The sequence below is a fragment of the Dama dama genome, chromosome 9, assembly GCF_033118175.1.
Source record: "Dama dama isolate Ldn47 chromosome 9, ASM3311817v1, whole genome shotgun sequence".
NCBI lineage: Eukaryota > Metazoa > Chordata > Mammalia > Artiodactyla > Cervidae > Dama > Dama dama.
In genome coordinates, this window is record NC_083689.1 from 55,854,425 (window position 1) to 55,880,139 (window position 25,715).

Consider the following 25,715-nt stretch of genomic DNA (forward strand, 5'->3'; position numbering starts at 1 on the left):
CCTAAAGGGTGATGCTGTGAAAGTGCTGCACTCAATATGTCAACAAATTTGGAAAACTCAGCAGTGGCCACAGGACTGGAAAAGGTCAGTTTTCATTCCAATCCCAAAGAAAGGCAATGCCAAAGAATGCTCAAACTACCGCACAGTTGCACTCATCTCACACACTTAGTAAAGTAATGCTCAAAATTCTCCAAGCCAGGCTTCAGCAATACGTGAACCATGAACTTCCAGATGTTCAAGCTGGTTTTAGAAAAGGCAGAGGAACCAGAGATCAAATTGCCAACATCCGCTGGATCATTGAAAAAGCAAGAGAGTTCCAGATAAACATCTATTTCTGCTTTATTGACTATGCCAAAGCCTTTGACTGTGTGGATCACCACAAACTGGAAAGTTCTGAAAGAGCTGGGAATACCAGACCACCTGACCTGCCTCTTGAGAAACCTATATACAGGTCAGGAGGCAATAATTAGAGCTGGACATGGAACAACACACTGGTTCCAGATAGGAAAAGGAATACATCAAGGCTGTATATTGTCACCCTACTTATTTAACTTATACGCAGAGTACATCATGAGAAATGCTGGGCTGGAGGAAGCACAAGCTGGAATCAAGATTGCTGGGAGAAGTATCAAATCACCTCAGATATGCAGATGACACCACCCTTATGGCAGAAAGTGAAGAACTAAAGAGCCTCTTGATGAAAGAAGAGAGTGAGAAAGTTGGCTTAAAACTCAAAATTCAGAAAACTAAGATCATGGCATCTGGTCCCATCACTTCATGGGAAATAGATGGGGAAACAGTGGAAACCGTGGCTGACTTTATTTTCTGGGCTCCAAAATGACTGCAGATGGTGATTGCAGCCATGAAATTAAAAGATGCTTGCTCCTTGGAAGAAAAGTTATGACCAACCTAGACAGCATTTTAAAAAGCAGAGATATTACTTTGCCAACAAAGGTCCATCTGGTCAAGGTTATGGTTTTTCCAGTAGTCATGTATGGATGTGAGAGTTGGACTATAAAGAACGCTGAGTGCAGAAGAATTGATGCTTTTGAACTGTGGTGTTGGAGAAGACTCTTGAGAGTCCCTTGGACTGCAAGGAGATCCAACCAGTCCATCCTGAAGGAGATTAGTCCTGGGTGTTTATTGGAGGGACTGATGTTGAAGCTGAAACTTCAATACTTTGGCCACCTTATGTGGAGAGCTGACTCATTTGAAGACACCCTGATGCTGGGAATGATTGAGGGCAGGAGGAGAAGGAGACGACAGAGGATGAGGTGGTTGGATGGCATCACCGACACAATGGACATGGGTTTGGGTGGACTCTGGGAGTTTGTGGTGGACAGGGAGGCCTGGCATGCTGTGGTTCATGGGGTCGCAAAGAGTCAGAAACCACTGAGCAACTGAACTGAACTGAAATGAGTCAGTAAATGGTGTTGACACAACTGACTAATATTTGGAAACAAAATTATATCACTGCTTTAAGTAATCTAAACAACTTCTAAAAGCAAGATTTAAAATTAAAATATGAAATCATACACAAGGATGTGAGAGAAAAAATGTAGGCGAATATTTAAGCTTGAATGAGGTGGGTTTGCTAAGTATGGTAGTATGCCCTAGTTGAACCTGAACTGGGATTCAGATTTAGTGCATTTCAGTGATCAAGTGGGCCAGCACAGAAGGTACAGCATGCATCTGAAGGTTGGGAAGTAATCCCTTCACCTGGTTTTTAACAGCTTTTAACAGCTGTTTCAGCCTTCCTCCACCTCATCCCCCACTATCCAGAGGAAAAAGAGACTAGGGGTCTTAAACTATAAAGTGATAAACTCATTCATCCTTACCTTCTTGTCATGGGTTTCAGAGGAAGTGATGTCCATCTTCTTGACCCAAGCCACTCCTACAAGTACTTTAAAATTTATTAGTTTACAACAGGAAATAGTACCATCAAGCACACAGGTGTCATCCTAAAATGTGTGAGGTGATATATCATTGTGGTTTTGATTTGTGTTTCCCTAATGGTTGGTGATGTTGAGTACGTTTTCATGTTGGCTATCTATATGTCTTCTTTGGGAAGATGTCTATTTAGATGTTCTGCCCTTTAAAAAAAATTTTTTTTTTTTTTGGGTTATTTGCTATTGAGTTGTATGAATTCTTTTTTTATTTTGGATATTAATCCCTTATAGATAGGACTTGCAAATGTTTTCTCTCATTCAGTAGATTGCTTTCTTATTTTGCTAATGATTTCCTTTGTTGTACAGAAGATTTTTAGTTTGATGTAAACTAGTTTATTTTTGCTTTTGTTGCCTTTGCTTTTGATGACAAATCCAAAAAAATACCATCAGGAAAAATGTTGTCAAGGAGCTTATCACCTATGTTTTCTTCTAGGAGTTTAATGATTTCAGGCTTACATTTGAGTTAATTTTTGTGTCTAGTGTAAGAGAGCGATCCAGTTTCATTCTTTGGCATGAAGCTATCCAGTTTTCACAGCACCGTTTATTGAAAAAATGTCCTTTCCCCATTGTATAGTCTTGGCCTTTTTGTCATAAATTAATTGACTGTATATGCATGTGTTCATTTGGAGGCTGTCTGTTTTGTTTCACTGATCTGTGTGAGAACCTATTTTATGCCAGTACCATACTCTTTTGATTACTATAGCTTTGTGATATATTTTGAAGTTTAGGAGCATGATGTCTCCAGCTTTGTTCTGCTTTCTCAAGAATACTTTAGCCATGTTGGGATCTTTCTGATCCCTGAGTTGGGAAGATCCCCTGGAGTAGGAAATGGCAACCCACTCCAGTTTTCTTGCCTAGAGAATTGGGATTCTCTAGGAGGAGAGGAGTCTGGTGGCTACAGTCCGAGGGGTTGCAAAGAGTTGGACACAACTAAGCAACTAACACACACACAGCACAGTGCTTGGCTTATAGTGGGTTATGGTAAATATTTGTTTAAGGATAAGTTAATATCAGCTAACATTTATTTAACATTTACTGTTTTTTGAGCATATGCTAAACACTATGGATATACTATGTCATTTACTCTTCACAAGAACCTATAAGATATAGACTATTACTTTCTTCATTTAGCAAATGAGGAGACTAAGAAAACTGGCTTAAAGACTACATGGATAGATTGAGGTTGTACAGTTAGTAAGTAGCAGAGCCAGGATCTGACTTCTGAGCTGGTGTGATCTTTACACTAGGCTACAGTTACTCTGTGACCTTGGGCAAGTCACTTTCTTTCTCTGGTATTTCAGTTCCTCACTGAAACCAATGGGTCGATCTACATTATCTGTAAAGCCTGTTTCAGCTTTCAGTTCAGTTTAGTGCAGTCGCTCAGTCGTGTCCGACTCTTTGCGACCCCATGGACTGCAGCACGCCAGGCCTCCCTGTCCATTGCCAACTCCCAGAGTTTACTCAAACTCCTGTCCATTGAGTCAGTGATGCCATCCAACTGTCTCATCCTCTATCATCCCCTTCTCCTCCTGCCTTCAATCTTTCCCAGCATCAGGATCTTTTCAAATGAGTCAGCTCTTCACATCAGGTGGCCAAAGTATTGGAGTTTCAGCTTCAGCATCAGTCCTTTCAGTGAATATTCAGGACTGAGCTCCTTTAGGGTGGACTGCTTGGATCTCCTTGCAGTCCAAGGGACTCTCAAGAGTCTTCTCCAACACCACAATTCAAAAGCATCAATTCTTCAGCACTCAGCTTTCTTTATAGTCCCGCTCTCACATCTATACATGACTTCTGGAAAAACCATAGCTTTGACTAGACAGACCTTTGTTGGCAAAGTAATGTCTCTGCTTTTTAATATGCTGTCTAGGTTGGTCATAACTTTTCTTCAGTTATAAGTAGAAGACAAAGTTATAACAAATTCCATGTATATGAAAATCTCCTTAATAGAAAGATTTCCAAGTCCCAAATATTGCTCCATTTCCCTGCAAACACAAATCATTACATTGATGTTTCCATTGAATCATAGAGCTTCATTGGCTTCTTGAAATTCATTGCTTTTGTATTTCGCTCACCCAGTAGACAGGGAGATTGAGCAGGTTCTTCATCACCAGCCCCATAACATACTCCAGCTAGTTGAAGCAGAAATGGAAATTTGCTGAAGGATATTTTGAGGTTCACAGGTTCTTCAGAGGGCTAAGCAGTATCAGACTATAGCCAGGGAGGAGGCCCAAGCCACCTGGACAGACTATCCAGGGAAAGTTCAGCATTTGCCACAGCCAGGCACAGAGTGCAGGTCACACCATGATACTAGGCCCTGGATACCTAAGATTATGCCAGGGCTGCCCCTCAAGCTTACATGCTTGGGCTCCCAGCCTCCCACAAAATGGATTTTGCATGTTACTCTTGAGAAGAGAAGGGTCTCTGGCTCTAATTAGAGAAGACTAGTCCCACACCTGCACTTCATCTTTAAGGGATGCCAGATATGTGGGTAGGCATCTTTTACCTCCAGGAAAGAGAACTTAGGATGTAGTCCACTCCCTAAACTGGAAATCGCCCAGAAGGTGCTGGGTGACAACATGTACTGGGGCAGTTGAGCACTATGTAGATTTATTTTACTGCTGTAGAAAGGCAGCTGGACCTCATAGTATAAGTATATGGCTAAAACTGGGAACCTCCTGGTATTTCCCTGGCAATCCAATGGTTAAGATACCATGCTGTCAATGCAGGGGGCACAGGTTCAATCCCAGGTCTGGGAACTAAGACTCCACATGGGCACATAGAGAGGCCAAAGCCCCCCGCTGCCCGAGAACCTCTTCAAATTCAGACATTGAAATAATAGCTGCTGACACGCACTCTGCATCAGGCTTTCTGGTAAAGTATGTATACTTTCCACTTAGAGCTCACAACGCTCCTGTGAGGAGTCTGCTGTTGTCCTCAGTATGGGCTACCACCGTCATCTGACAGCTGAGGATTCTGAGGCCCAAAGAGGAAGTACTGTGTCCTACATTGCTCCTCTAGTAAATGGTGGAGTGTAGCCTTGAACCAGATGAGCCACCGCACCATTTACCTCAGGCAAGGAGACAAGCACACCTGGTGCCAAGTCACATCTCACTCTGGCCATCCTCAGGTCTGAATTTTGGGCGTGCTCAAACCACAGAGAATTTCCTGAGAAATGAGATTGACCAGCTTTGTAAGAATCTTTGTATATCTTCCTTTCAAATGTTTTCTGAGGCCAGCAAGTTTCAGGATGCTCTTATGTCTAGTTAAAAGTTGAAGCTTTGAAAATGCTTTGTCCTTCACCCTAGTGTTCTGGGAACTGGGTCTCTATGGAAAACTATCACGTAAATCCCCGGGGTCCCTGTTTAGTACTGTGCTGCTGCCTCAGGTTCACAGATGTTGTAAAGTTCTGGAAACCTGCTTTAGGGGAGGAAAATAATTTTTCTTGACCCTCTTAGGATTCTTGGCTGGGTCTGAAAATTAACCTGACAAAGGCAAATTAACAGGAGAAAAGTATACAAATTTAATATAACTTTTACATGACACAAGGATCCTTCAAAAGGTAATGAAGACTTGAAGAAACTAAGTGTGTTTATGCTGGGTTTGAGCGAGAGTGGGCAGCCCTATAGAAATAGGATAGAGCAGAGTATGAGGCAGTAACTGTAGTAACTGGGGAAAACGTCTCAAGGTCTGTTCGCTTGATTTCTTCTCCATGTGTCTCTGACTTGGAGATAAAGATGCTTCATTCCTGTGGATGTAGAGAAGGTATCTCCTACAAGAGGGTCTGATGACCTGCTTCAGGGAAGAAGATGAAAGGGGAAGGCCAGAGAGACCTTCCTGCTTCTGCTATTCTTTCAAACTCCTTCAGTTTAAAATAGTCGCTATGCCAAAGTGCTGTCTGCTAGGGTAGTATGTCTTTGACCCCATCACTTGATAGAGGTGGTTCCTGTTCTCACCCCTTCACATGTATTCTTGCAGCTTTCCCAGAAAGAGTCAGCAGCCACTTTGGAGAAACAAGTATTTAAAACAAAACAACCTCACCTTCCACCTTGCCATAAATATATGAGCGTAAACTCTGGTTGTGAAATTCAATGCTTATTTGGCCTAAGGCGAAACCATAAAGGAGTTTTACAGGCCCCATTCAGGGTGGAGATAAATGCACAAATGAAAATACACAGAACTTAGGGAACACACATGATTAATGATGTGGCCAGAGGGAAATACCCCCACTCCCTGGGCAAGCGGCTCTCCTGTATGGTACAGGTTAGAGAGAATTGGCAGGAGTCAGGAAGAGGAGATGCTGCTGCTTGAGAGCGAGATGACAAGTAGAGCCAGGAGGGGAAGGAAGTGGGAGGAGAGGCCAGAACAGAGGGCCATAATTTCATTATGAATTCCTGCCTATTCTGAGCAGATTGTCCCCAAATTTGTCATTAAAAGTGCAATTTCCTCTATGAAAACTGTCTTTCCAAGGACCCCGGGAAAGATACTGAGAACAGGAAGTGGGGTACCCAATTATTCATGTGAGTAATGAACTTTATTCTGTATTAATTATTTAAGAATTCTGCATTCTGTCCAATCTTTGTTTAGTAATAAAGTTATTACTTTTTGTTCCTTCATTTGTGCATCTCTCCAACAGACATTTATTGACTTTCCACTGTGTTGGGACACTGGGCATACTGAGGAGGTTGTTTTTACTGTCCTCTGATGCTTACACTGTGTCAGGAGAGGCAGACATTAAGCATCCTATTACTCACTGAAATTACAGAGTTATCAGGTCGTCATGTGCTGTGAGGAATCAAAGGGTGTGATGAGAGGAGGTAACAGGAGAGGCTGACTGTGTCAGAGGGTCAGGAAAAGTGACATTTGAGCCTGAGGAAGAAAAAGCAATCAGTTGCAAGGAATGGGTGTGAAAAGATGTAAAAGTGGCTTCTAAGCATGGGTTCATCATCTCCTGTCTCGTTGTCTTTAACTACATGAGAGTTTTTCTAAGTGAGATCTGGAGCTACCTGTGTCAGAATCACTTGGAAGTGTGTTAAAAATTCAGATTCCTGGGCCCCACACCAGGCCACTAAATCAGTATCTCTAGGAGCAGGGCCCAGCGATCTGAACTTGAAATTTAGCTCACTCCCCTTCCCCCAGTAATTCTTACCCGCACTGTTTGATTTGAAAATCACTTCCTTATTATCGAGGAAGCTTTATAATTCTTACAAAGGTTTCTGCTTATGACACTCTTTGATTCCCCACTGCAACCTTACATGGTACTCAAGCCTAAGTATCATTATTCCACCCTTACAGGTGACATACCTGAAACCTGGAAAAGTAAAAGGTTTACAGACTCATCAGTGAGCCTTGTGCCCTTCTCATACCACACTGTGTCTTGGCAGGGATTATAATGATACTCACTTTACAAATGTGGTGTAGTACACCCAGGAGTGGATTGCAGGCTTGAAGACATATTTCCTGCACCGTGATTGTTACTGGCATAGTATCACCTAGTAGTTCAGCAGTTCTGAAAGTCAGATATACCTGGAGTCTAGTCTAGCTCATCCACTTAAAAGCTTATACTTATACATTATTGACCTGGGGATTTTTGCAGAAATTAAGGCCTATGGCCAGCAACTTGTTATATAAGTGAATATTGAGACACTATGGTCAATGATGTTTGGGTAACAAAAGATGTATTAATATGTTTCTGGTCAATAGTTTGTTCATGGCTGTGTGACCTTGAACAGGTGGCCAAACCACTCTCTACTTCAGTTATGTCATTTGTTAAATAAGGATAAATAACAGCGCCTACACTATTTAACTGTTACAAAGATTAGGTGAAGCACTGGTGTGAAACACCAAGTATAAGCTTTTGAGTCCTTAGTAAATACCAAAAAGATGACAGCTATTGTGCCTATAATATTTCAGTTCAGTTCAGTTGCTCAGTCATGTCTGACTCTTTGCGACCCCATGGATTGTAGCACACCAGGCCTCACTGTCCATCGCCCACTCCCAGAGTTTACTCAAACTCATGTCCATTGAGTCAGTGATGCCATCCAACCATCTCATCCTCTGTCGTCCCCTTCTCCTCCTGCCTTCAATCTTTCCCAGCATCTGGGTCTTTTCCAATGAGTCAGTTCTTTGCATCAGGTGGCCAAAGTATTGGAGTTTCAGCTTCAGCATCAGTCCTTCCAATGAATATTCAGGACTAATTTCCTTTAGGATGGACTGCTTGGATCTCTTTGCAGTCCAGGGGACTCTTGAGAGTCTTTTCCAACACCATAATTCAAAAGCATCAATTCTTCGGCGCTCAGCTTTCTTTATAGTCCTGCTGTCACGTCCATACGTGACTACTGGAAAAACTATAGCCTATAATATTTACAACCCACTGAATGTGTAGTAGTTACCAACTAACTGAAACCCAGATAGAAATCACAAGAGATGTTACACATGTAAGGTTTAAATAAAGGTTGTGAGTCATCTGAGACAGCTTAGTATCAGTAAGCACATCCAGCACCCAAATCTTGGTTTCTAAATACCATTATTCACGAAAGAAACTAGGTATTTGTGAAGAAGTGCCACTTTTAAGTTCTGGAGAAGGAAAAATACAAGCTGATCTGGAACATTTTCTTGTGCCACAAAATGATGAAGTGCTTAAAGATTGGGGACATGTCAAAAAGACAATGCTCTGGCCTGAATTGGCTCCCACTTCTCAAATTTGGAACAGTTTGAGCGTCAGAAAAATAATGACAGTGATGCTTGCTGACTATAAAACTTTGAGAGAAAAAATTCGTGAGTTTGCAATGATTTAAAATGTGGAATAGAGCCAGAAAAGCTTTTTTTTTTTTTTTTTAAAGAAATGAAATTCTAGTAGCTGTATGTGGAAGGAATTACAGTTAGAAAAGTCACCAAATTACTGTTTTATGACACTTTTAATAATCGGATTCAGGTAGGATCATCATTGGAGGCTAAAATCTTTGTTAAAGGTTGTTTGGGAAACATACGGAAGCAGTGACAGATTTTATTTTCTTGAACTCCAAAATCACCACGGACAATGATTGCAGCCATGAAACGAAAAGATGCTTGCTCCTTGGAAGGAAAGCTATGGCAAACCTAGACAGCATATTCAAAAGCAGAGACATCACTTGACTGACAAAGCTCTGTATAGTCAAAGCCATAGCTTTTCCTGTATTCATGTACAGATGTGAGTGTTGGACTATTTAAGGAAGGCTACGCACTGAATAATGGATACTTTCTAATTGTACAGGAGAAGACTGTTGAGAGACCCTTAGACTGCAAGGAGATCAAACCGGACAATCCTAAAGAAAATCAACCCTGAATATTCATTGGAAGGACTGATGCTGAAGCTGAAGTCCAATACTTTGGCCACATGATGCGAGAAGCTGCCTCATTGGAAAAGAACCTAATGGTGGGGAAGATTGAGGGCAGGAAGAGAAGAGGGCAAGATAGGATGAGATGGTTGGATAGCATCACTTACTCAATGGACATGAATTTGAGCAAACCCTGGGAGGTCATGGAGGACAGAGGAGCCTGGTGTGCTTTCACCAGTGGGGTGGCGAAGAGTCGGACACAGCTTAGTAACTAAACAACAACAAATACTATACAAAGAGAAAAATATATCTTTCCTATGGGGAGACTTGGTAGATACCAAATAATCAAATGGTCAAATTTAGCTTCATAAATTAAGACATACTGACATTATATACTTTCTGATGTGTTGGCAATAGGAAATATACAACCTCACTCACCTGTGGCATTATGGCCAAAATTGTCTAACCCAAAGTTGGAGAAGACTCTTGAGAGTCCCTTGGTCTGCAAGGAGATCCAACCAGTCCACCCTAAAGGAGATCAGTCCTGGGTATTCATTGGAAGGACTGATGCTGAAGCTGAAACTCCAGTACTTTGGCCACCTCATGCGAAGAGTTGACTCATTGGAAAAGACCCTGATGCTGGGAGGGATTGGGGGCAGGAGGAGAAGGGGACGACAGAGGATGAGATGGCTGGATGGCATCACCAACTCGATGGGCATGAGTTTGAATAAACTCCAGGAGTTGGTGATGGGCGGGGGGCCTGGCGTGCTGTGGTTCATGGGGTTGCAAAGAGTCGGACACGACTGAGCGACTGAACTGAACTGAAATCAAATTTTATGAAACGTCAGATAAAATCCACAAGGATATTCTCCAAGAGAATCAATCTGTACTCTTCCAAAAATTTACTGTTGTAAAAGATAAAAAGAAAAATAGGGGAAGAGTTTCTAGAATCTAATGTTCTAGAATTAATGATGTAGAATGATTCATGATTTAAGTTAAAGGAAACTAAAGACATGGCAGTTAAATGCAGTGTGTAGTCCTTGATCAAATTCTGGCTTTTGAAAAGCTATAAAACAACCCAAATATTCATCACTTAACAAAGGAATAAACAAAATGTGGCATTTTTGTACAATGTGATATATTTTTTTTAAATTTTGTTTATTTGCTTATTTTTGACTGTGATGGGTCTTCATTGCTGTGAAGACTTTTCTCAAGTTGTTGAACACAGGGGCTCCTCTCCAAGTTGTGGTATGAAGGCTTCTCATTGTGATGGCTTTTCTTGTTGTAGTTCATGGGCTCTGGGGCACAGGGGTTCAGTAACTGTGGCCCTCAGTCTTAGTTGCTCCATGGCATGTTGGATCCTCTTGGATCAGGGATCAAACCCTTGTCTCCTGCAGGCAGATTCTTTACCACTGAGCCACTAGGGAAGCCCCACAATGTAATATTTTTCAACCAGGAAAGGAATGAAATAATACACGCTACAACGTGAGTGACCTTCAAAAACATTATGCTAAAGGAAAGAAACTAGATATAAAGGACTACATACTTTATGATTCTATTTCTATGAAATTTCCAGGATAGGCAAGTCTGTTGAGACAAAAAATAGACTAGTGGTTGTCAAGGAATTGGGGGAGGAAAGAATGGGGAATGACTGATAATTAGTTACTGGGTTTCTTCCTGGGATGTTGAAGATGTTTTAGATACAGGTGATGGTTGTACAACCTTGAGAATATATTGAAACTGAATTGAACACTTGAAAGAAGTGAATTTTGTGACACATGGATTATATCTTAGTTAAAGCTATAAGGACATTGATTGGGGCAGTTGGAGAAATTTGAGTATGAGGTGTCAGATGATATTTTTTCAATTTTGAATTTCTTAGGTGTGATAATGGTTTTGTGGCTGTAAAGGAGTATATTCTACCTCATAGGAAATACTTAGGGATGTATTTAAGGATGAAGTACTGAGGGATAAGGGCTTACCTGATAGCTCAGTTGGTAAAGAATCTGCCTGTAATGCAGGAGACCCAGGTTCGATTCCTGGGTTGGGAAGGTCTGCTGGAGAAGGGATAGGCTACCCACTCCAGTATTCTTGGGCTTCCCTTTTGGCTCAGCTGGTAAAGAATCCACCTGCAATGCAGGAGACCTGGTTTCGATCCCTGGGTTGGGAAGATCCCCTGGAAAAGGGAAAGGCTTCCCACTCCAGTACTCTGGCCTGGAGAATTCCGCCCTGGAGAATTCCATGGACTGTATAGTCCATGGGGTCGCAAAGAGTCCCACACGACTGAGCGACTTTCACTTTCACTGAGGGATAAAATGTCATGATATTTGAAAGTAATCAGGAAAAAAGAGTATTCGGAGAAAGCCAGTGTGGTAATATTTGAACAATTGGTGATCCAGGTAAAAGGTACACAGGAGTTTATTGAAGTATTATTTTAACTTTTTTTTTTTTTTTTTTGTAGCTTGAAATTTTTCAAAATAAAAAGATTGGAAGAGCGGCCCACTTATGATTTATCTATTACTCACCAGACTGAGGATGAAGACCCTTGCGGATTGTGACAAGGAAATCAGGCGCGTAGAGGCACAGCCCTACCTCCTGAGAGAATCCTTGAAGGAGAGGGGATTGTATGTCTCCCTTCAAAACTTCTCTCAGACAGACTTCCCTGATGGTCCACTGGCTAAGACATGGCACTTCTACTGCAGGGGGACCAGTTGGATCCTTCGTCAGGGAAATTTCACATGCTGTGTGGAGTAGCCAGAAGGAAAAAAGAAAAAAACAAAAACAAAAAACTTCTCTTGGTCTCACCGGCATCAGAGACAGATGGTCAAGGTGTGTTCCAGAAAGTCATTCTGTAATTGGGCTTCTTAGGTAGAGTGGTAGCATCTTAACTGTGTTGTCTGACTTAGCACTGTCTAGGGGGTCTTAAGATCTTCCAAAGATGAAGTGTTAACTGTATCAGTGAAATCAACAGGGTGATGAGATAAAAGTAGGTTGGGAGTGATGGCTTAAGGACCGGAAGGAAGAAGGAGGTGGGCATGCGTGCATTTAGTAGGGAAGGCAAATGGTCCAGGCCATCAACCAAGACTTGGCTGTGTTTGAGTAATAAGCAGGAAGGGAGGTGAGCCAGTGCCCCGGCCCCGTTTACAGAGTCTGAGTAGTAAAACTGATTCTCAGGAGCTTCCCTGTTCTGGTCGCAGCTGTTCCTGGATGCTGGTTAGAAAAGCCCCCTATCATCTGACCTACTCACATTACCCCTTTCAACCAAGGAAACATTGTCATCAGTAGGCTCTTTTTTTGGCCTTTGTTCTTTTTCCTTCAAGAATGCCAAGAGAGCATCTATTAGAGCTGAACTAACTGGTGTTTATTCTTGGACCACGATGGGAGGTGGGGGGCAGATCTCAATTTGGAGGAGGGGTTGGAGGTGTGGAAATGGCCAGGCAGCAGCAGCCATTAGGTAGGTTTTGTGAGGCCAACCGGGGAGGGTGGGGAAGACTGGTTTTCTGGTTCACCCGGAGCTCTTGGGCCTTCTGTTTTTAAAACAGACGTGCTTCATCCTTCCCAGAGCTGGGGCCAACGATGGGAACGCAAAATGCAAAGTCGCAGCCGGGGAAATTAAGCTGCAAGAGCTCAGCGCCTAAAAAATATTGACTGTTTCTTTTTTTAAGCTAATATTCCAAATTTCTTATGAAAGTCAACTTAAGACATCCAGGACACAGGAAACAAGGCAAGAGGCCGCAGCCAGCTGCCTCAGAGGACCCGGGACACTTTCTTAATAACATCCAGATGGTTCCACAGAAATTGTTAACATCTTGAAAAAGAAAAAAATTCAGCTGCAGGAGAAATGAGATTCAAGTGGTTTAGGAAGGACAGCCTGGAGGAGAGTCCCAAGGGATGAAAGTGGGTCTGAAATAGAAACCTCTGTGGTGGGATTACTGCTTCCTATGGCAAGGCTGGAGGGGAGTGGGTGTAAAAGTCCAGGGTTTTAGTAGAGCCTTTGGGTTGGAAGGGAGCCCCAACAGAACTGAACTTCTGGTCTTGTGTATCCATTTGCTAACCTGGATTTGCCATAACGTTTTACATGAATATTTTTTCTTTGTTTTTTCGAGGATTATTTACCTCCCAAGTATATCTGTTAGGCTCTAAGAGGCCCAGCGCTTAGATCCCATGATGTTTTAAGGGCCTAAGGCAATATCTAACCCTGAAAAAATATGATGGTATTTTTCTAATCATGTGTACATGAGAGATAGATGGCATAATATCAGTGTATTTTTTAACATATGAAAAGAAACTCAAAATATAAACCAGTAAATGTCTAATTATATGCCTGCAATAGCTAACATTATGGCAACTCAATGAGTTCTTAAATTTAGTGTCCTTTAGGTTATTTATTTCATTGGAAAACAATTTGTACATTACATTTTTTCACTTCCCATGCATTTGTGCAGATATCAGTTCCCTGGACTCAGATAATTTTTAAAGTGAAAATTTTAAATCCTTCTGTAATTTTACCAGGGAAGAAACACACATCTTTTAAAAGGGTATGTGAGTGTTTTGTAATGCATTTACATGGAGTGGGGAAGAGAGTGGAGCTCTCAAACGAAGAGCCTAAGGGTGTAGGAAAGCTTTAACACAATCCGGTTTTTCTAAAGAGGTGTTTCTTCCGCCTTCTCCTCTCAGTCGCCTTCCCCCAAGGAAGAGGAAATGGCTTGTTTGTGGAATGTAACTGTTGGCACGCAAATCACTTATTTGGAAACAGAAATAGGGGTGAAGAAAGTGGGAGCTGCAAATTCAGGGCTCAGTCAGCATTCAGCAAGGTGCTCCACATCACCCCTTTGACCTGGGCCACTCAAAGCCCATTAGAGGCACCTCTTGCCTCCCACCCATAGAGTTCCTCCCACTTAATAGGATTGGCTTGTCTGACCGTAACAATAGGAGATTAGAGCTGGAGAGGCTGGTGAGGGCAGGTTGGTTGGCCTTCCTTGCAATTCCCATGTCCTAAATCAGGAAGCATGTAGGAGTGAAGAATGAACAGTAAGAATATACACATCCTGAAACTTGCTCTGAAATGGCTAGAGTATTTAGTATGAAAAATCTGTGTGTAACTGCAAACAAACACCACCCCCTGCCCCTGCCGTGCTGAGAACAGCTAATACAGGAATCAGAATTTTCTGTAACAAGCAACATTAACAAAGAAAGACCAGCAAAGAGAGCTCAGAATCTGGCTATGGAACGCTAACCAGGTAAAGTCATTAAATGGAGGCATCTCTTTCCTTTGGGAGAACACTGACATTGAAGCTTTGGCTTCTTGGGATTCAGCTGGAGGACTCTGGTAGAATGCAATGACTCCTTCCTTCCTCCGCAAACTGAAATCCGGGCTATTACAATTCCAAATGGACACAGAGTCCTGCCAAGTTTATAGGAAATTGGAATGACAGCATAGGTTCCCACCACTGGGGATAGCAGAACCTGAAAGCTCCGAGAATAAGTAACATTTCCCTTGTGATTCCCAAACGCGTCTATTTTTATTTTAAGGGGCTCTGTGTTTTCATTCAGTTTTGTGAACTGAGGAATCCATATGGAATTTTCACCAACTCTACTAAAATAAAACCATCCAATTTCTCGGCAGTGTACTGAAATAGCCACTATGATAGGTCAGAAAGAATTGCAGAATTAACTTCTGAGGATCTGTGAGAAATCAACTCCTTTTCAACAGGTACCTTCTAGGTGAATGGCAGAGTACAGTATCAATTGCTAAATTCATAAATGGGAGATACTGTCTTTGACATGGTATAGTTAGTTCATCATTTAAAAGAAGTCATAAAGTGGCTGCTCTGAGTTGGACAACTTGAATTAATATATACGAAATATAAATATATATTTATTTTAAGGGCAGGGTTTTTTGTGGGGCCCAGAGATGGAAAGAGACTCTTAAGTAATGTGTACTTACTCAGTCGTGTCTGACTCTTTTCAATCCCATGGACTGTAGACCACCAGTCTTCTTTGTCTGTGGAATTATCCAAACAAGAATACTGGAGTGGGTTGCCATTTCCTCCTCCAGCAGATCTTCCCAGCCCAGGGATCAAACCTGCATCTCCTCTGTCTCCTGTATTACGGGTAGATTCTTAACCTGCTGAGCTGTTGGGTGAGCCCATGACTCATAAGTAAGTCCCTATGTGTAAAACCAGATATATTTTTACTGGTAATTTTTAGAAAATTTTCTTAAAATATATATATTATTATTTGAAACAATCTTGCTTGCTGATTGATGCTGTTATTTCCAGCTTCTTCAACTTGAACCTGTACCTGCCTGTTTCCTCTGTAATACAAACTCCACAAAACAGGGCCTTCCTATCTTAACTCTATACTCCTCCAGAATTAGAATAGTGCCTGAGACATAGTAGGTGCTCAATAAATGGTTTCCCTTCCATTCAGCCAACAAGCAGAAACTTTCCTTCTCCTATGCTTTTAATGGGTTCATTATGGAAAAAAACAAAAAAGGTTAGCTGTGAAAAAAAGGCATGACATATTTTCATATAGATGACTGGGTTTTCTGTTATCCTGGGGGCTATTTGGCCTCATGCCGTATGTGAGCTGGGCAGTGTGCAGCACCATTGTTTTTCAAGTATTTGTCTGCTCCATACCAAGCACTGTTCTAGGGAGAAAATATTCTGCATCCACGGGACTTATAATTAAGGAGGGAGAGATGGACAGTAACCAATAAATATATATTCTGTCAAGTGGGGATACATACTATGAAGAAAAGTAAAGAGGGTAATCGGGTGGCTGGGGAAGGTTTCCGACTGGGGAGCTTTTGAGAGTGCCTTGCAGGGAGTGTAGGAGCAGACTTGGCAGATGTGTGGAGGAAAGCTATGTGGGCAGGAGTCAGCTTGCCTGGCTTGTGAGGAGGGGAGGGGGCTGGAGCATAGCCAGGGCAAGGCATGGGAGGTGACAGCTGGAGAGAAAGGCTTGGAGTTTGGTATGGATATGGACTTTTACCCCACTTGAAATGGGGTGGCCCCCAGAGGGTCTAGAACCAAGGGCTGTCCTGACTTGGTTTAGGTTTTCCAAGGTGAAAAGAATGGGTGGGTTGGTGAGAGGGAGCACCAAGTCAGGAGGCTTCGTAGTAAATCTGGTGAGAGTTTCTCCTGGACCAGTGGGAGTAGTGAGAAGTGGTCAGGTTCCAGATGGGCTTTGAAGGTAGGGCCAATAGAATTGACTGATGGTTTGGAAATAGGGTGTGAGAGAGGGAGCTTTCAGACTGAGCACTTGGCAGAACACCCTGTTCGTTGAGTGAGCTAAAACTGGGAGGTGAAGGTTTGGGACTCAAGAGTCATCTTTTAGGGTTCAGTACCTGAATAGAACCTGTAGGGCACAGGCTTAGTAGGCAGTAGGTGCCATCCTAGCTTGACACATTTCTCTGGCTGATGATCAGTGAGTCTTGACTAGTCAAGGGCCTAAGAGCATGGGGCTAAACATGGGGCCAGTGTCAGATGCTGATACTGATGCTGAAATAAAGTGGTCCCAAATTCTCAAGTCTGGAATGATGCTCTGCCATTGTTATCAGAAAAGGAGCCTCTAATTCCCACCTCTCTGAGTCATTCTCAGGGGTCTGTCTGTAACCTTCATGTCACTGTTCTGTTCCTTTGACTCAATATTCTTTTTTTTTTTCTTTTTTTGACTCAATATTCTTATGCTATTTATTAATCAAGGAACCATAAAGTGACTTATTTTTAATAAGACAGAAGACTACACATGGAGGTTCACTTTCAGGTTTAAACATTTGCCTTTTTACTGCTAACCGGTGGTCTGTAGGCTAGGATATGCAAAAGCACTGTACTTGAACTCCTAGTGAAAAGGTGTCCCGTGTCTGGGAACTTGCTATAAGTGACAGGTATGGCCAGGGCAGGGACACTTCAGGTCCTTTGTTGAAGAGACTCCCTGAACTACCAGTCTTTGGTGTCTCTGAAGATGGGTATTCAATAGGAATGCCTGGAGAGCTGCTGCTTGTCTTCTCTGCAAGAGGAATTAGTCCTTCTTAACCTTGGGCAGTTTTGAAATCCCAATTGCTTTATGACTGTTAACAGTATTATCCATAGTCCCCAGGGATACTGTTTAATCAGCTGATGAACTCCTTTTTCCTTGATTCTAAATCTGAAGCCCCATGGGCTTTTCCCATAGTATAAATAGCATTCTATTCCAGTGTGTATTATCTCATTTACAGGAAATAGTCTTTGAATTACATCACTGACCAGTTTTGCTGTTTTCTGTTGACATTTATTGTGGAAGTATTGTAAGATTGACATGGATCCTGTCCCCCAGAGTTAGTATATCCCATCCATGTTTAAGATTATAGAGCTGGATTCAGAGATGGGAGAAACAGTTGAATGAAACTCCAGGACATTTTGCCATTTTTTCATTGTTAAAATACTAGGAAAACATTTTTTCTAAGCTTATAAACGTGGGTATATGGCAAAATATGCTTTCTTTAGTCATGCCATTCGCTGAAATGATGTTTATATTTGAAAAATAGATTAGGGGGCTAGGGAAGGTAGGTTAGACAGTGTTGGAGAAACCACTCAGCATTTCCCAGTGTCCATCCACTCTTACGTTCTTCTGTGGTAATAACATAGACACTCCCATTTTAAGCTGTGTATAGCCCCCTTGACACTAAGACGTCATTTCCGAGCTTCCCTTGCAGCTAGGTAGGCCATAAGATGGTTCTGACCAATATGAATAGATAAAAATGTCTAGTGGCAGCTTCTAGAAACTCCACTTAAGGGGCCTTATGAGTATATACTATGCTCTTCTTCTTCATGTCTTCCTCCATCCTGCTCCTTGAAATGTAGAAGCTGCCATCTCAGACCATGAGGTTGAAGCTATGCACAATGAAGTAGCAAGAGAAAAGGCACAGCCTACTGTGCCCTGTCTTTGAGACCTTGTTCTAATTTTAAAATTTTATTTATTTATTTGGCCGCACTGATTGGCTTATGGGAATCCTAATTCCCTGACTAGGGACTGAACCTGGGCCACAGCAGTGAAAGCCCAAAATCCTAACCACTAGACCAACAGGGAAGAGGCCTGTTATATGAGGGGGAAAATGAACTTTAGTCATACTTAAGGTGCTATTTGAGATTTTGTGGTCCTCATAGCTGAGCCTGATCCCAGCTCATACAAACAACTAAACTTTCCTTGAATTAAGAGGGCTCAAGGCAGAGTGTCATTCTCAGCTGAAGAGAACAATGTACCTGTTCTGCCAAGTCACCAATCTTTCACTTTTCCAAGATACTGCATTGTATCATTAAGATCATTTTTATAAAAGCCTCATGTAGTGACATCATTTATTACCTGAGAACCAAAAAGTGAAAATAATGGTGTTACACCTAACATGATTTGAACTCACATCCCCTCAGCCACAAGAACTTGTCCATCCCACACCACTGTCCTCCACTTTTGTGTTTCTGTCACTTGGAGTCTAGATATAGATGAATAAAACCAACAGATTTTCTAAACACAGGTGAGAGGGGCACCAACCACCCTTAGAGGCTGGTCTTTATGATCACAGAAGTAGCACATGTAAAAAGTCAAAACTCGGGAAAAATGTGCCCCTTGTCCCCAGTCCCACCACCTCAAAGTCACAAAAGCTTTAGGAACATCCTTACAGAATTTCCCCATGTGTAAAGAGCCTTTCTTTTTTTTTTTTTAAATATATAAATGAGAACATATTACATGTACTATAATATACTTCACTTTTAAATTGAATAATTATAAATATCTTTCCAAAACAGCATCTACACATTGACTTCTGTCTGATGCACAGTACAGTAGATGCCACTGGTTAATTTAACCAGTCTCTTGTTAATGGCCATTTGTTCCAGACTTTTGCTGAGATAAATGTTGCTGAACAGATTCACTCATATGTCTGTCTTTGTGAGTATGAACCCATATAACTTTAGGATAATTCATGGAGTTGCTAGGAGAGACGGCATGTTTAAAATATAAGCAGTGCCCTCTGCATTTATACTCCTTCCAACAGAAGCAAGGCTGCTTTTTGAACTCAGTTTCCTCTCATGAGCCACAATTTAGCATTCAGTTTATTTCCTATTCACTTACTACTTTTAAAATTTGGGTTTCTGTACAGAGCAAGCATGACATGTGACTAGTCAAAAGACAGTTGAGAGGCAGGTGAGTGATCTGCTTCAGCTTAATACTGTGTACTGTTTAAAGGGCATTATGAGCAAAAATCCCACCTTATTGCTGAGAATATACTAGCCATTATTCTTGTTTAAGGTTTGGGCCTAGTGAGCGCTAAAGAAGTGAAGGGGATGGCTGAAGAGCTTTGGGGAGAAAGAATCAGGAGTGCAGCTAGGAATGTAAAGGCCAGCCTTCTAGGTCCCAGGCTCCAGAGATGTTGTTTTACCACAAAGACAAAGGGACTTTGAATATCACTGGAAATAGAAGGATATTTTATGTAAGGGCTGGGAGAAGGTCCAAATTTAGGGCTTATTCAATATCCCATGATCTCTAACCACCCATCCCTACATTGAACACTTCCTCTATTTTCTCACGATCTTTTAAAGTATGCGTCTTTTAAAGTATACCTCAAAGTATGTGTTGGTCATAGAGTGGTGTTTTTTTAAGTTATCCAGTGTCCAGCAAGCTGCTTGGATAATGCTTGGGACAAAAGGGGAAGCTTTGCATCTGTTCTGCTGCTTTTCATGCTCCTTAGATTCCTAACTGTGGTTTAATTTAGAAGACGAGGTCCTCATATCAGAGGAGGACACAGGAAGTCAGAGCATTTTCCCTGCACTGGTAAACGGGCTACTCTGAAGCCCAGACCCCAGCCTCACTTCAGGGGACAGGCTTTGCCCAGCTTTCTGAGTGAGGTTGTCTTGGAAGTAGGTAGCACCCTCTCCTGGGCTAAATCCAAATGTTTTCTGTTGGTCCTGAAGTCATCTAGGATAATAACTGGCATCTCCCTTTCTCTGGCAAGCTCTGCCCCATCACTGCCCCCTCCTGGCTCCTGCTATTTTTTATCTGAATGGTGCTCACATTGGATATTCTGCAGCCTCAGGTGACTCAGCAAGGAATCTGCCTGCAATGCGGGAGACCTGGGTTCAATCCCTGTGTCCGGAAAACCCCCTGGAGAAGGGACTGCAACCCACTCCAGTATTCTTGCCCGAAGAATTCCATGGAGAGAGGAGCGTTGGCAGGCCACAGTTCATGGGGTCGCAGAGTTAGACACGACTGAGCGACTATCACTTTCACTTTCACCTTTCACATTGGATATTAGAGATTCCAGGTAAGATTTGTTAGGAAATAAGAACTTATTGCATACTTACTATGGGCAGGACACCAGGGAAGAGGTGTGAATGTAAACAAATAAAAGCTTGTAGTTAGTATAGAAATGGACTAGGAAGACTGAGTAGCTAAATGCAGACAAAGTACTGTTTTAAACAATTATCAGATGGCAAAAGCATGGAAGAGACTCTACTGATGACAGAAATCTTGGAGTGGTGCGGTGATGCTTGTTACCTAGCAGTCTCTTCGTGAAATGGCAGATGCTAGGAAAGTCGTTGCCCAAAGGAAGGGCCTAAATCCTCATCCCTGAGAAATAGTGTCTGGAAATAGATATACTAGAGGTTTCTTTTACTGAACCAGTTAAAATATGACTGCAAATTTTAAGCCTTTGAGAACCCTTAAGCATCTAATACCATTTTCTACATTCTTTTCTTCACTAGACCTGAATATCTGAATGAAATTTTCAAAAACCTAAGAGACTGTGATGGTGCCTTCTCAATTTTACTGTGTTCTAGTTTCTGTTTCACCCAGGCTTATATTCTAATTGGCATATAGGTTCTGTTTTATCTAACTCCATCTGCATGCTGAAGACCATGGACATTGTTCATTTTATCTCATAAATCAAGGATTATGTCTGTTTTGCATGTTCAGTTTTCAGTGCAGCAACAACAAATATGGTTGTTGCTTAGTGGGTCTTTGCCTGAAGCCAGGAGCAAAATGACATTACATTCTTTGATTTGATTGATGCTCACAATTACTTAATGGTATAAGTTCTATCTTTATTATCCCTGTTTTTTCTTTTTTTTTAAAGATGAGGAATTTAAGGTTCAGTGATGTTGGGTAACTTGCCCAGGTGGCAGGGATAGGATCTAATGGAGGACTAGCTCTAGAGGCCTTGTTTTTATCTACAGTGCATATTTCAACCATAGCATTTGCAAGTAATTAATAAATGTGCAATTGAGGAAATAATCATGTTAGCAGGTATAGTTCATTTCATAGATATGTGATTTGGGTATCATGAAATTGAGCTAGGGAGGAAGTAAAGCATGTCTGATGTCTGGGTAGTGTTTTGTAATTGAGGAGGTGGTGGGAGCAGAGTTGGCTTACTCCTAACAGCACACCCAGCACAGACCTTCAGGGTCATAGTCAAAAGTTGAATGCTTAGTCTATTCCAGGAAGCACTCTCGCTCAGAACCTGGCATGTTGTTTCATTTAATTCTTGTGACAGTCGCACTTTACTGGACATGCTCAGTAAGGTGAAGTAACTTGCCTAGGATCACACAACTCGTGATTGGTGGAGTCAGGACACTTGACCACTGCTCCCCTGAACTTCTCTCAGGGGTCGTGAGGGAGCTTCTAGCAGCCTCACTTTCTCAGCCCATAGGGGAAAGATCAGATTGTGCCCCCCTGCCCCTGGCTCCTGAACAAATAAATGGCCTGCTGCCTCTCAGAGAACCCCCTCTGAAATGGGAGTGGTGGGCAAGAGGAATGGAATGTGTCAGCTCCAGGCAAACTCAGAATGGGCCTGTTGTTGTTTAGTTGCTAAGTCTTGTTGGACTCTTTGTGACCCCATGAACTGGAGCATGCCAGGCTTCCCTGTCCTTTGCTATCTCCCAGAGTCTGCTCAAGCAAGCTCATGTCCATTGAGTCGATGATGCTATCCAGCCATCTCATCCTCTGTCACCCACTTCTCCTCCTGCCCTCAATTTTTCTCACCATCAGGGTCTAGAATGGGCCAAGAATTATCATATTAAGAGGCTTCCCTGGTGGTCCAGTGGTTAAGACTCCACCTGCCAATGCAGGAGACACGGGTTTGATCCCTGATGTGGGAAGATCGCACATACCTCGGGGTAACTAAGCCTGTGCACTGCAAATAATGAAACCTGAACTCTAGATCCCTGCACAACTAGAGAAAGAACCTGCACAGCAATGAAGACCCAGCGAAGCCAAAAAATAATAAAATAATTTTAAAAAGAAAGAAAAAGTATGTATCAAGACCCAGGAGAAGACTGTAAATATATTTGGACTTTTAAGTCTGTAAAATGTGTCCTCTTACTGTCTTTAGAAGCAGGAATGGGTCTTGTAATTTCATAGTATCTGACCTTGCTGGTCACACCACCAGTAGTTAATAGATATAAGGAAGAAAGGAATAAATGGATAGATGGATGGGTTGATGAATGAAGGATGGGCATGGAGAAGGCAGCGCCTGTGTTTGGGTAGGAGTCTGCTTAGGAACCTCTTTCCACCAGAGACATATATAAAATAATGACTCTGATGCTCTAATGACAAATACCCACAGCATATGCTTTCAACTGGATTTTGAGTGTGGAGCTCTAGAGACAGATTACCTGGGTTCAGATTCTTGTTCTGCCACCCCTAGCTAGTTATCTGCAGTGAGTCAGGGAAGCTCTCTAGTTCTCAGTAGCCAGGGAAGGTTGTTGTGAGTTAATACAGGTGATGCGCTTAGCTCCAGTGAGAATTTGGTAAATGCCAGATACGGTCATCTCAGTTGCAGTGTGCCAGGCCAGCTGGAATCCGTGCAGCCACCGTGCTTGACTTCTCAGTCCCAAGTTGAACCCTAATGTAGAGCAACAACACCTGGCCCCAAATATAATTTCCTCTTGCAGCTCATTGCAGCCATGAGGAAGTCGCCAGGGGAGGGCTGGGGAGGGCGGCACAGCAGCCCCATAATTTCCAGAGCCCTTCTCCTAGACTGACACATAATTGTCAGATTGTTTTATGAGAGCAGCTTCCTGCCCCCTTCCTGCCTCGCTTCCAAATGTGCTCATTCCCGAGGAAGCCTCACTTCTCCCTCTCGCCCTTAATCGCTCCTTTCCTGCCCGCCCCGGGGCTGGGCCGATTTCCTAAATCACTCGGAATTGGCTTCCAGTGCTGGCGCCCAGGGTGGGCTGCAGGAGAGAGCGTTTTTGTTCTAAGTGGCTTGTGACCTAGAGGTCAGAGATGCTTCCATTCTGTTTGATGTCTTTCCCAGGGGGCCTTCCTTCACCTACCCCTTCTCCTTCCCTCCCGAGCTGACTTTAATTCTAAGGTCAGGAAGAGATTAAGGAACCAAATCCTGCTGCTTTTCCTAACCAGTGCACACTGGAGATGCAGGCAGGCAGGGGTGGGAGTGGGGGGAATAATAGGTCCTGGAGGGTGAGAACCCTGCTTCATTCCTCAGCCCTTCAGCCCTATGCCTCATGCATACCGACTGGGGTGTGGGGTAGGGGGCCGTTCAGAATACTCAGACTGAGAGAGCCCTGAAAGATTCATCCAGGAGATTCTTCTGGGCATGCCCCTCTCTCTCCAAAAGCCCACACTTAAGAGGAAGTGATAAGTCCTAACATTTTTAGCTTTATTTTTCCCACTTGAGGAATTTCAGAGGAAGCAACATGGAGCATTTCGTGTTTTCAGTGTATTATTTTTTTTTTTTTTATTGCTAAAGCAATACACAATCACAGTAGTGATTTCAAACAGAATCGTTTCCAGACGTAACCACAGTTCACAGCATTTTGTATGTCCTTCCAGAAATGTTCTCAGCATACACAAGCATACATATGTGTGTGTGTGTGTGTGTGTGTATATATATATATATATATATATATATATATATTTAACACAAATGGGAGCAAATTGGACATCTTGTTCTGTAACTTGCTATTTTCACTTAGCACATTTTGGATGTTTTCCATTTCAATAAATGTAGATTTACCCATAAAAAAACACAACACAGCATTCCATTGTGTGAGTGTCTAATGTATTTAGCCAATTTCCTGTTAATGAATATTTAGGTTGTTTTGCTTTTTTACAAATAACGCTCTAAGTATCCTAAATCTATATCCATATCCTACTTAGAGTGCTTCCACTTAGAGGTGTATTTTTTGGATTAAAGTGTCTGGGAAGTTAACATTTTGACAGATGTTGTCCAATTGTCCTTCAGAAAGGCCAAATGAGTTTAAACTCTAGAATTAATGTATGAGAATACCTGATTGGCTGCAACATCACAAATAATGGTAAAATCAAAGTTTTTAACATTTCTAATCTTAAAATAAGTATATTTTTATTTAAATTAAATTTTCCTTTAGAGTGGGCTTCCCACCTTACTTCCAAATAATGACCGTTTATTTCTGTGAATTTCTTGCTTATGTAAATTTGACCATTTTCTTGTTGTACTGTTTATCTATAGCTTAATGATTTGAGGATCTCATTATATATATAAATGAAAATAATCCTTTTCTGTCACAAGTATTATCAGTGGTTCCCCTTTGTATCATATACTATTTGGTTTTTAAAAATTTTTTTTTTTTATTTTTTAATTGGTGGAAAATTGCTTTACAATTTTGTGTTGGTCTCTGCCGTATAACAATGTAAATCAGTCATAATTACATATCCCTTCCCTCCTGAGCCTCCCTCACCTCCCCTATCCTACCTGTCTAAGTCATCACAGGCTGGGCTCCTTGTGTTATTAAGTTGTTGTTATCAACTTGCCACTAATTATCTATCTGACACATGATAGTGTATATATATCAATGCTTCTTTCTCAGTTCGTCCCACCCTCACCTTCCCTCACTGTGTCCACAAGTACAAATTCTCTACTAGGTTCATTGCTACCATTTTTCTAGACTCCATATATATGTGTTATTATACAATACTTGTTTTTCTCTTTCTGACTGACTTCACTCTCTGTAAGAGACTCTAGGTTAATCCATTGCAAATTGTAATGGATTTACTTTGCAAATGCCATTTGGTTTTGTTTGTTATTTTTTCAGATAATATTTGGAAAATTATCTTAATGGCAAATTTATCAAATCTTTCTCTCGCTCTCTCTCTCTCTTTTTTTTTTCTTTGCTTTTGGACATGCTTAGAAACTAACATAAACTAAGATTTTTTTCTTAGATCACCCATGTTTTCTGTTTTTTATATTTAAATTTTAATCCTAAAATTTAGGGAGGAACAGTAAATGATATGATAGAGGTTGACTCTTTCTCGCATAGTGAGTTGTTTCACACTCTTCATTAACTAATGCATGTTTTCTTGTGTTATGTGCTTAGTCGCTCAGTCGTGTCTGACTCTTTGCGACCCCATGGACTATAGCCCTCCAGGCTCCTCTGTCCATGGGGATTCTCCAGGCAAGAATGCTGCAGTGGGTTGCCAT

At 41.9% G+C, this 25,715-nt stretch overlaps 1 protein-coding gene across 4 annotated transcripts in view; it reads left to right on the forward strand.

Moving 5' to 3' along the window:
* The window catches only part of LOC133062507 (uncharacterized), a 267,806-nt gene that overhangs the window by 186,268 nt on the left and 55,823 nt on the right, over positions 1 to 25,715 (forward strand). The window contains exon 8 of one of the 4 annotated variants that reach the window (XR_009694185.1): positions 9,199 to 9,354. The exons of the other annotated variants lie outside the window; for them this stretch is intronic. The gene's annotated coding sequence lies outside the window, so the exon portion shown is untranslated. Of the gene's footprint in view, positions 1 to 9,198; positions 9,355 to 25,715 lie in introns of those variants that run through there. 4 annotated transcript variants of the gene reach the window in all.